At 45.5% G+C, this 12,054-nt stretch overlaps 1 protein-coding gene across 1 annotated transcript in view; it reads right to left on the reverse strand.

Moving 5' to 3' along the window:
* The window catches only part of DESI2 (desumoylating isopeptidase 2), a 1,042,498-nt gene that overhangs the window by 192,002 nt on the left and 838,442 nt on the right, over window positions 1–12,054 (reverse strand). The gene's annotated exons all lie outside the window — the stretch shown is intronic.

Consider the following 12,054-nt stretch of genomic DNA (forward strand, 5'->3'; position numbering starts at 1 on the left):
TGGTGACAAGCCTTTGCCCACCATCGAAACTCCTGTTGCAGGCAGGGAATGAGAGTAATCATAGTTTCCAGGCTGTGGCAATGTTGAGTCCAAACACTTTTTAGGTATCATTGAAGTTTCCTCATATGCAGTCTTGCATATGGAATTATGAAGCCCAAAGCCTGCAGAATTTTTCTTGCAGATAACTGGGCCTTTGTTGCCAACATTTTGAAATAGGTCAGTTGCCTTTGTTTGTCTGGCATGAGATAAGCCATCTGGGCAGTTGTATTTAAGCTTGCACCCAGGAATATTATCTCTTGTGAGGGTATTAGTTTTGATTTATTTTCGTTGAATGTGTACCCTAGGCATGTTAGAAGTCTTTTCACAAACGCCAGATGCTGTGGAAGACTGTCCTTGTTCTCTGCTTGAATTAGACAGTCGTCCAAGTAAGGATATATTTGTATTCCTTTTTGTCTGCAGAATGCAATCACTGGTGCCAGGCACTTTGTAAAGACCATGGGCGCAGTAGATAAGCCAAAGGGCAGTGCAGAGAATTGGTAGTGCATTGATCCAGCCTTGAATCTGAGGCATCTTCTGCATATTTGTCTGATTGGGACATGCAGGTATGGCTCTTTTAGGTCTAAAGTCACAATCCAAGCGTTCTTGCCCAGCATGGGCAGAAGCTGCTGCAAAGTCAACATCTTAAATTTTGGTATATCCAGGAATGTGTTCAGAATAGATAGGTCCAGTATTGGCCTCCAGGCCTTGTCCTTTCTAGGTACCAAGAAGAGTCTTGAGTAAAATCCTTGTCCCTGCTCTTGCTCTGGTACTTGCTGAATGGCCCCCCATGTCCATGAGGGATGAGACTTGTTTTTGTGCCTCTGCCCACTGATTTTTTTGGCAGATCTGGCCAGCTGTTTGCCTATGGCAAAGTATGGAAGTGGAACTTGTAGCCTTGTGACACGATATTTAGAACCCACTTGTCTTGAGTTATAATGTGCCAATTTTGAGAAAAATGTGCTATTTTCCCCCCTAAGGGTGCTGCCAGTATAAGTGCTTTGTGCAGGCAGGGGGAAGTCATTGGGACTGTTTCCTGTATGGTTGTGATTTGTCTTCTCCACTTTTGGAGGTAGAAGCACCCCATTGTTTAGACCTGTACGAACCTTGCGTCTTGGATCTGCCTCTAGGGCGTCTGGATCTGCCCCTTTAGGTCTGTCTGACACTGGAAAGGACCAATTCTTTGTAGGCCAGTGCCTGCTAAACCTAGGTGGCTGTACTTGTAAAGAATATTTGACCGTTTGCATAGATTTAGCTTTGTCCTCCATTTTCTTTAACACCTCTCCTGCCTTAACACCAAACAAGGCATCATGCTGTAATGGTGCATCTAATAATTTAGCTTTGACATGATCATGCAGATTTTGTTCCTTTAACCAAGCATGCCTCCTAATTACAGAACCCGTAACAGCGGCCCTGCAGGAGGCCTCCAGAGAATCAAAACCACATTTCCAACTTGTTCAGCTGCATGGAATAAAATCCTGCATTTCTTTGTTTCCTGCACATTCAGAATTTACCAACATTTTCTGTTTAAGCAGTGTCATGACATATTGCTGACATTTGAGCATATGAAACTGGCAGTTTAAGGCCCTTATAGCCAAGGTAGCAGATGTGTAAATCTTTTTTCCCCAATCTATCCAGTGCCCTAGAATCTCTGTCAGAGGGGGTTGTTTTTTTTTTTTTTTTTTGCAGTGGAAGCCTTAACCCCTTTAGGACCCTGAGAAATAGTTTCTGGGTCTGCAGCATGGTTTTTGAAAAGGAATTTGAACCCTGTAGTATCTGTCAGGCTTAACAGGAGCTGGAGGTAAGGAGTCAGGGGTCAGACTAGACTCTGAAAACACATCATCTACAATGTCTAACAGACATGGAATAGCTAGAGGCCTTTGCTGACGCAGTAGAAGAAAATCCCTGAGTCTCTTCTTAGATTCTGAAAAATCTTGGCACTCCCAGTGGAAATGCTCTCTCATGGTATGCAAGGTTTCCCCAAAGGAATAGTCCTCAGGAGGAGAAGCTGAAGGAATTGACTCTTCAGCATCAGAATCCTCATAGGGAGGAAGAGAATATTCCTGATCAGAAGAGGAATCTGAGGAAATGGAAACCTGATCTGAAGATTCATAGTCTGTCTCTTGCCTAGGCCTCTTATCAGGAGGGGGATGGGAACTCCTGATCAAGGTAATTAAGTCTTCGGCCATTTTGAGCATCTGTTTTTTGGGCATGGAGGCCTGTCCATGTGGCTGGTGAACTTGTTTCTTTGTCTTTAAAGGTGCTTTAGTCTTTGCCTTTGAAGCTGTAGTCTGTTTAATGTACAATTGTTTAGGTCTGAAAACACCCTCAGAAGCCAATGCCTGCTCAGCGGCTCCAGACCCATCTGAGGGAATAGTCTCCGAGGCTCCAATACCTTGAGTTTCCAGCGGCCTGACCGACTCCATGTGGGAGTAGGTAGCTGCCTGTGATTCTAAAATAGCGGGCGTCAGGGGCTACAAAAGCGCCTCACTGAGAACCGGCAACTGGCTTAGGAGAAGCCTCGTCGTCAGTTTTGGACCTCGGTTGCCTGTCTTTTTCTTTGCGCTTTTTGTGAACTCCGGTAGTCGGATGGCTATCAGACGACATTGTATAATTAAATCTGCGCCCAAAATAGCTTAGTGCAGAATCGTACCAACGCTTAATAGTGCGTTGGTTAAATCTAGCAGAAAACCGACCACTTGAAACGTCGTGGTCAGGGCCTAGGCAAGGAATACAGTAAGAATGAAAGTCCTTAGGAGGCATTTGCTTCCCACAAGAAATACAGTTATTAACTTTTTCTGACATCGGTCTGGAGCAAGAAAAAAGTTTCCCCAAAGGGGTACTTAGCTTTTAATGAAGACTTTGGATCTGAAACTCGAACACGAAAATCTCAGGAGACGGCCGACTGGCACTTGCGAACTGCTTCTGCTTCGGGCACCGCACGGCAAGAAAGACTAAAGAAAATGGTGTCGGCCGCATCTTTTATACCCCCTGACGACCTCACATCAGGGAAGGGGCGACAGCGGCCGACGCAGGACCCAACACTTTGGAACTCAGGCCGACTGAGTGCAACCTGCCAGCAGGATTACCCAAATGTAATGACTGCAACAGTGAAACACGAAGATCACCACAAACATATACCTCCAAACAAAAGCAAATACACCAAAAAGGCTTTTAAGCATAATAAAAGAAAGAAGAGGCATAGTAAAAGAAGAACAGGGGGCTGGAGGGAGGGTAACCAGGATTACAACAGTGAATACACTCGAACATCTACATTTATGGTAAGTGTACACAACTACTATGTTCATCGTGTTTCACTGTTGCAGTCATTACATTTGGGTAGATTCCCAAAGCTAAAGTTGGGAGGATGGATTTATACAGCATTAGGACCAACTATAAGGCCCTGCAAAACAGCAGTGGCAAAGCCAGCTCTGGATTTAGAGAAAATTGGTAAGTGATAATGCTTGGTGAAAGTATGAACTGAACTCCATGCAGCAGCTTCTAGAATTATCCCTGGTAGGAACACCTCTGAAAAAGGCTGCTGAAGTAGACGCAGCCCTGGTGGAATGAGAAATGATCCCCTAGGGGATAGGTTTTCCATGGGATAGGTTTCCATGGTGCTTATAACAGAAATTAATACAATGGCTTATCAATTTAGAAATGGTTTGCTTTGAAGTAGCCTTCCCCTCTGCCCCTGCAGCAAATGCTACCAGCAGTTCAGATTTTCTTTGAGATTTTGTCCTGTCCAAGTATAATCTAAGTTGTCTGTGTACATCCAATGAATGCAGAATCCACTCTCCCTTTTTCTGTGGATTGGGAAAGAAAGTTGGCAAATGAATGGACTGATTAAGCGCCACACTGGGTACCACCTTGGGCATGAATGATGGACTGGTCCTAAGTGATACCCTGAAAGATGATGAAAGGCTCCACTGCCATAAGGGCCTGTAAGTCAGATATCCTTCTAGCTGAAGTGATTGCTAAAAGGAAGGCTGTTTTCCAGGAAAGAAAATTTAAGTCTGCAGTTGCAGCTGGCTCGAAAGGAGGTAGAGTGAGTTTCTCCAATACAAAGTTAAGGTCCCATGCAGGGGTTGGAGCTCTCCTGGGTGGTCTCAAGTTTTTGGCCCCTCTGAGATACTGCTTTAGAAGAGGATGAGAGAAGGGGGGGGTCTGTGCTGTAATGAGCTGAAATGGCTGAGGCATGGATTTTTATGGAAGAAAAAGACAGGCCCTTATGAAGCACCTCAGTTAAGTATTGCAAAATCTGAGGTAAATTGGGCACTGCTGTGCTCATCCCTTGCGATTGATTCCAGGCACAGAATCTTTTCCATTTGTCAGCATAAGATTTTCTAGTACTAGGTCTTCTCGCCTCCAAAATGGCATCCATCACAGGTTTGCTGAGGGATGGCTAAGGGTGAATTTAAGTGATTAGCCAAGCTGCAAGATTCAATGTTTAGAGCTGAGGGTGCAGAATTTGGCTCACCTACTGAGACAGTAAGGAAGGTGTCTGAGGCAGGTGCCACGGAGAAATGTGTGACACACTGCCCAGGAGTGGGTACCAGTGTTGGCGAGGCCAGTCTGGAGCAATAAAAATCATTTTTGGTTTGTCCTGTTTTGACTTTTAGTAGAACGTTGGACAGCAAAGGCAGAGGGGGAAAGGCATAGACTGATAGGTTTTCCCAGCTGAAGGACAGAGCATCCACTTTCCAGGCTTTTTTGTGATGAGTTCTTGTGCAAAATTTTTCCAACTAGTAGTTCTGGGGTGAAGCAAAAAGATCTATGTCTGGGCTCCCCCATTTGCGTGTCAACATGTTGAAAATCCGTGGTTCCAGTTTCCATTCGTGAGGGTCCATGAGAATTCTGCTTAGTTCATCTGCCAGAATAAGAAGTTATGTACCTACCATAACGTTCCATGTTAGTTGTCTTCTTCCCGCCTTCTTTCTTGCTGGATGGGTTCAGAGCCGACCCTCGGCTCCGACTCGGCCAATACTAAAGCTTGAGAGCTTATTCCACCAGCTCGAGGCTCCCCTATATCCCACAATGCTAGGCGGTAACTACTCAGATCTCATTTGATAGCTAAAACCAAGCAGTTCTGGTCTCCATAGAATGGAGAAGAGAGAAAAAGAACCCACCTCTATATATAAAACTGTAGGTAAACTACCACAAACGTAGAAAGGGAGAATAGAGGTGGTAGAACATGTGGGAAGGAAAAAATCCCAATGGAAGATCCCAAATATTCCTATCGGTCTGTCCAGGCTAGGAGGAAGGAGGGTGGGATGCAAGAAAGAAGGCGAGAAGAAGACAACTAACATGGAACGTTATGGTAGGTACATAACTTCTTAATGTTAAGTTGTCAATCTCGCCTTCATTCTTGCTGGATGGGACCGCATCCCTAGCACCTTACCCCGGGTGGCCTATCGGAACAGACTCTTGAGAACAGTGGAACCAAAGTTGGCACGGTTTCTGGAGGCCATATTCAATTTGTAATGCAAAATAAAGGTATGAGGAGAAGCCCATGTGGCTGCTGCACAAATGGAATCTATTGGTAGCCTGTCCTGAAAAGCTACAGATGTAGCTAATGCCCTAGTTGAATGAGCTCTAGGTCTTGAAGGCAGTTTTTGATGTCTGATTTCATAGATGAAGGTAATTATAGAGGTAAGCCATCTTGAAAGGGACACTTTAGTAGGCCCAATTTCCCTTCCGCATAAGACAGGAAAAGCTGATCAGATTTCCTGAACTGTTTAGTTCTATCTAAACAATATCTAAGTTGGCGGTGAACATCTAGAAAATGTAACTTTTGTTCCGACCTGTTGGAATAATCAGGGAAGAAGACGGGGAGATCAATCGTCTGGTTCAGAGGAAACCTTAGGCAAGAAGGACGGATTAGTCCAGAGGGACACCCTGTCTTTATGGAAAACTAAGTAAGGAGGACGACTGCAAAGAGCATGAAGTTCAGATACCCTTCTAGCTGAAGTTATGGCTACTAGAAAAAGTGTTTTCCATGAGAGCAACTTAAGAGGGCATGAAGCCGCTGGTACGAAGGGGGGGAGAATCAAGGATGCTAGGACCAAATTCAAGTCCCATTGAGGTGGGGGGATCTTTGATTGGGGGCTTGAGCAGGAAAAACACCTCTTAAAAAGGCTTTGCAGAGCTTACGGGACATGATACTGGAGTCCGAGACACCTACATGAAAGTTAGATATAGCAGCTAGTTGTACTCTAATGGTAGATGAGGAAGAGCCTAAATGAAAGAGCTCTGCCAGAAAGTCTAGGATAGACTGGATAGGTGCATTGAAGGGGTCTATATTTTTTGATGCTGCCCAGAAGGAAAAAACGTTTCCACTTACTATTATAAATCCTCCTGGTAGAAGACTTGTAAGAGGCTATCAGAATGAGAGATTAAGGGAAGCCTGGCTAGGGTAGGAATCAGAGAAACCACGCTGTGAGGTTGAGAGATTGAAGGGAGTGGTGCAGCTGGCCCGACTGGTGGGTCAAAAGATCTGGCACCTGGTCCAGATGCCAAGGCTGCTCCAACAGGTAATGATGGAGGAACGGAAACCATATCTGTCGAGGCCAGTAAGGGGCAATGAGGATCATGGTAACTCTCAAGGCGATAGCTTTCAGAATTAATTGAGAGATCAGTGGAAAGGGGGGAAAGCATACAGAAGTCCCCGGGGCCAATCGTGGACTAGAGCGTCTCTGATGGGATGGCCTGGTAACGGGAAGAGAGTGAAGAAGTCATGACACTTGCTGTTTTGGGGAGTAGCAAAAAGATTGCAGCAAGGCTGGCCCCATCTTTGGAAGACTTCTTCCAGCACTGATTTTTTTTAGAGACCACTCGTGAGGCATGAGAATGGCCCTGCTCAACTTGTCCGCAATCACGTTGGACTTCCCGGGAATGTGCGTTGCTATCAGAAAACGCTGAGAAGAAATCGCCCACTGCCAAAGTCTGAGTGCCTCTCGACATAAGGGGTAGGACTTGGTTCTGCCCTGTTTGTTGATGTACCACACTACGGACATGTTGTCCGTCTGAATTGCAATAGTCCCTGTGGGAAGAGTCCTGAAGGGCTTGCAACGCTAAAAGCACTGCTCTCATCTCTAAGACATTTATGTGCAAGTGGCACTCGAAAGGTTGCCACGTGCCCTGGACTGTCCTGCCCTGATAATGCCCCCCCCCACACGATCAGGGAGGCGCCCGTTGTCACCGTGGTGAATGGGGGGGGGGGGAATGAAGGGTCTGCCCTGGAGAACTTGAGGTGATGTGATCCACCAAGACAGGTGATTCTTGCATGATTGAGTTAGTAGGATGATGTGAGACACCGGGAGCTGTTGGAAGGACCATTGAGTAAACAGCATCCACTGGAGGATCCGCACGTGAAAACGAGCTAAGGGGAGAAGTGTAATAGTAGCTGCCATGAGTCCTAATACCTTCAAGACTACTCTGGCTTTGACCTTGTTGCATTGAAGTAGAAGGTAAACTTGTTTGCGGATATCTAACACTCTTTGCTCTGTAAGTCTGGCGGAAAGATGGACTGTGTCTAAGGCGGCGCCTATAAAGGTAATAGATTGAGAAGGCGACAAGGCAGATTTTTCGAAATTTATTGAAATGCCTAGAGCTTGGCAAGTTTGGATGGTGAAGTCTATGGATAGAAGCAGTTGATGTCTGGTGGTGGCGATAAGGAGCCAGTTATCCAAATATGGAAACACCTGGAATCCTTGATGTCTCAAGTGAGCCGCGACCACTGCCATGCATTTGGTAAACACTCGGGGGGCTGTAGTGAGACCAAAGGGCAGGGCTCGGAACTGGTAGTGACTGGCTCCCAGCCTGAAGCGGAGAAACCTCCTGGAGCGTCTGTGCATTTTGATATGGTAGTACGTATCCTGAAGGTCTATCGAGCACATCCAATTGTCCTGACCCAAGAAGGGTAGAATGGACTGTAGTGTGACCATCCGGAATTTTGTTTTTTTGATATAAATGTTTAACTTGCTGAGATCCAGTATTGGTCTCCAGTACCCTGTTTTTTTTTGGTACCAAAAAGAATTTGGAGTAGATTCCAGATCCTTGCTGGTCTGCTGGGACTGGTTGGATAGCTCGTTTTGACAGCAGCTTTGATATTTCTAATGCTGCTTGTTCCCTTAGACTGGGTGGAACGTCTGGAAGGGATCCTTTGGGTTGGGATGGGATGTGAATAAAGGGAATTTTGTAACCATCAGATATGACTGACTGTACCCATTTGTCTTGAGTGAGGGAAAGCCAGGCTTTTGGGTACAGTGATAATCTTCCCCTGACTGCCTCCGAAGGTGGACAGCCGGGCAGCTCCTCGGGGATGCTGAAAGGGTTTATCAGAGAAAGGTTATCTGCTACCCTGGTTTTGTGGACCACCTCTGCCCCTAGGGCGGCATCTATTGTTATTCCCCCCTCTGCCTCTAGAGGGGAATCGACCTTGTGCGTCAGATGAGACTCCCTGTAGTTTGTGGAAAGTACAGTTTTGTACCTACCATAAATGTAGATGTCCGAGAGGTATGCATCTGCAGTCCTAACAAATGGGTTGTCCTGCCTCAGGCAGCCCCTCGGTCGGCCGGATTCCAAAGTCTGGGTCTGGCCTCGGCTGATGTCGCACTTCACCCGACGTCATAGCTGCTGTTAACCGGGTATAAAGGCATCAGTCGACGCCATTTTCCTCAGTATTTCTTGCCCCAGATGCCAGGTGCCCTCTAGGAAGGCTAAAATTTGGATAAATGCAAATGTTTCCAAACAATAGAGAACAAATAGAAATAAACATGTATATACATATATACAAACAAATACACCATAATAGATTCCCCCAGCTAGCTACAAGATGGGCAAATACCCTAGGAGTACCACAGAGGGGAAGGAGGGTGGGTAATTCCTGACTGCAGATGCATACCTCTCAGACATCTACATTTATGGTAGGTACAAAATTGTACTATGTCCTTCAAGGATGCATCTGCAGTCCTAACAAATGGGTAGAATACCATAGCCAAACTGGGGGAGGAGGTACTAAGAAGATTATGGTGTAGTTAAGATCCCTTGCAAAACAGCAGTGGCAAAACCTGCTCGGGATCTGGAGTATAAAGGTAGATTGTAATGCTTGGCAAATGTATGCACGGAGCTCCAAGTAGCAGCCTCTAAAATGTCTTTGGTAGCCACTCCTTGTAAAAAAGCTGTAGTAGTGGCTGTAGCCCTTGTGGAGTGAGGTCTGATGTTTTCTGGAGTTGTCTTTCCATGATAAGAGTAACAAAATCTAATGCAATTTCCTATCCATTTTGAGATTGTCTGTTTTGAAATTGCTTTTCCTTCCATCCCTGTTGCATATGCTACCAGAAGCTGGTCAGTTTTCCTATTGTTCTTGGTTCTGTCCAGGTAGTAGCGCAATTGTCTATGCACATCCAAGGTATGCAGTAGTCTTTCCCCCCTGTTCTGTGGGTTGGGGAAGAATGTAGGTAGGTGGATTGCTTGGTTTAATGATACTCTGGAGACCACCTTTGGCATAAAAGTAGGATTAGTTCTCATGGACACTCTATCCTGATGGAAGATAAGGAAGGGCTGTACTGCCATTAATGCCTGTAATTCAGAAACCCTTCTTGCTGAAGTGATTGCAAGCAGGAAAGCAGTTTTCCAAGATAAGTACTGTAATTCTGCTGTTGCTGCTGGTTCAAAGGGGGAAGTGTCAACTTTTCTAACACAAAGTTCAAGTCCCATGCAGGCAATGGTGGCTTCCTTGGTGGCTTTACATTTTAATTCCTCTCAGGAACTGCCTGAGTAGAGGATGAGAAAAGACTGGAGGATCCATGTTGTATTCTGCTGAAATTGCTGACGCATGAATCTTAATGGAGGAGTAGGACAGGCCATTGTGGAAAAGCTCTGCTAAGTATTCCAGGATGTTAGCTATGTTTGCCAGTGATACATTTTCTCCTTTTGCTGCACTCCAAATGAGATATCTTTTCCATTTTGCTGAATAAGTTTTTCTTGTTGAGGGTCTGCGAGCCTCCAAGATAATGTCTTTAACCCTTTGAGATAAATCTGGGTTATTTTGTCTTATGCAATGTTCCAAGCAGCTAGCTGCAGTGTTTTCAAGTTTGGATGCAGGATTTTGAAGTTGTTTTGTGTTAGCAGTAAAGGAACTAGGGGTAGAGGCCATGCGTGTTCCCCAGACATACTCCTCAGTAGTGGGTACCAATGCTGCCTCGGCCAGTCTGGAGCTATCAGGATGATCCTTGGGTGATCTTCTTTGATCTTCAGTAGCACTTTGTGCATCAAAGGAAGAGGTGGGAATGCATATGCTGTCAGGTTTTCCCAACTGAAAGATAGGGAGTCCACCTTCCAAGCTAGTGGGTGGTATGTCCTTGTGCAGAATTTTTTCAATTGGTGGTTGTGTGGGGATGCGAATAGGTCTATTTCTGGTAGTCCCCATTTCTTTGTAATGGATTTGAAGATGTCTGGATGCAGCATCCATTCGTGGGCATCCGTGGTAGTTCTGCTTAAGATGTCTGCTAGTATATTTTCCTTTCCTGGCACAAATATTGTCTGGAGCTGAATGTTGAGGTCCAGGGCCACATTCTAGAGGTCCATTGCCATCCGGCATAGAGGATATGAATGTGTGCCTCCCTGTTTGTTGATATACCACATAACTGTGGTGTTGTCCGTCCTTATCAGCAAATGACCCTGTTGAAGAAACGGTCTGAATGTCTGAATTGCCAGCTTTACTGCCAGCATCTCTTTTTGATTTATGTGTGGGTTCAGCTGGTCTTGAGTCCATTAGCCTTGTATGCACTTGTCCACCATGTGTGCCCCCCAACCGAGGTCTGAGGCGTCCGTGGTGATAGTCTGGCTTGGGTGAGGGCTGTGGAAGGGCAGCCCTTTGTTCAATTGACAGGCTTGAGCCCACCATTGGAATTCTTGCTTCAGGCATGGAATTATTGGAATTTGGGTTTCTAGGCTGTGCTTGTGCTGAGACCATAAATTCCTTAGGTACCATTGCAACTTCCTCATATGTAGTCTGGCATGTGGAATCAATATTATGCAGGATGCCATGTAACCCAGGGCTTGCAGGACTTTCCTTGCTGTAAGCTGGTTCTGCGTTGTTAATGCCATGAAATAGTGGTAGGTGCTTCTGCTTTTCTGCTGTGAGGAATGCCATTTGGCTTGATGTGTCCAGTTCTGCACCCAAGAAAGTTATCCTTTGGGATGGTATCAGCCTTGACTTTTTTATGTTGACTGTGTATCCCAGGGCTTGCAATAGGTGAATGACCTTTCTCAAATCTTTTGTTAATTTGTTTTTGTTGTCCGCTTGTAACAGGCAGTCGTCCAGGTATGGGTAAATTTGAATTCCCTAAAGCCTGCAATGAGCAATTACTGATGCCAGGCATTTCGTGAATACTCTGGGCGCAGTAGATAAGCCAAAAGGCAATGGTGAGAATTAATAATGCGCTGATCCTGCAAGAAATCTGAGGTATCTTCTGCAATTTGGTCGTATGGGGACGTGCAGGTATGCCTCCTTGAGATCTAGAGTTACCGGCCAAGACTCCTTGCCCAGCATGGGAAGAAGCTGCTGTAGGGTCAGCATCTTGAATTTTGGAACAATGAGATATGTGTTCAGAGCGGACAGGTCGAGAATAGGTCTCCATTGGTTTTCCTTTCTTGGCACCAGGAAAAGTCTGGAGTAAAATCCTTGCCCTTGTTCCATAGACGGTACCTTTTCTATAGCTCTCATCCTTAGTAAGTGGTCTATTTGCTCTAGAGCGTTTGTCTTTTGATTTGGAGGTAGGTTTGGCATTCCTCTCTTCCTTGGTAGAGTATGGAAGTGAAACCTGTAACCTTTGTCTATTGTCTGTAAAATCCATTTGTCTCCTGTAATGTAATGCCAGTTTACTGAAAATAAGGCTAGCTTTCTGCCTAAGGGTGCTTCTAGTTGTTCCCTGGTAGGCGGTTTCAGAGCTAAGTCACTGTGATTGTCCTGTGGAAGTGGTAGTGGCTGGATCTGTGGCAGTACTTCTCTGG

This window comes from Protopterus annectens, chromosome 1.part2 (genome assembly GCF_019279795.1).
Source record: "Protopterus annectens isolate FY-2018-M chromosome 1.part2, PAN1.0, whole genome shotgun sequence".
NCBI lineage: Eukaryota > Metazoa > Chordata > Ceratodontiformes > Protopteridae > Protopterus > Protopterus annectens.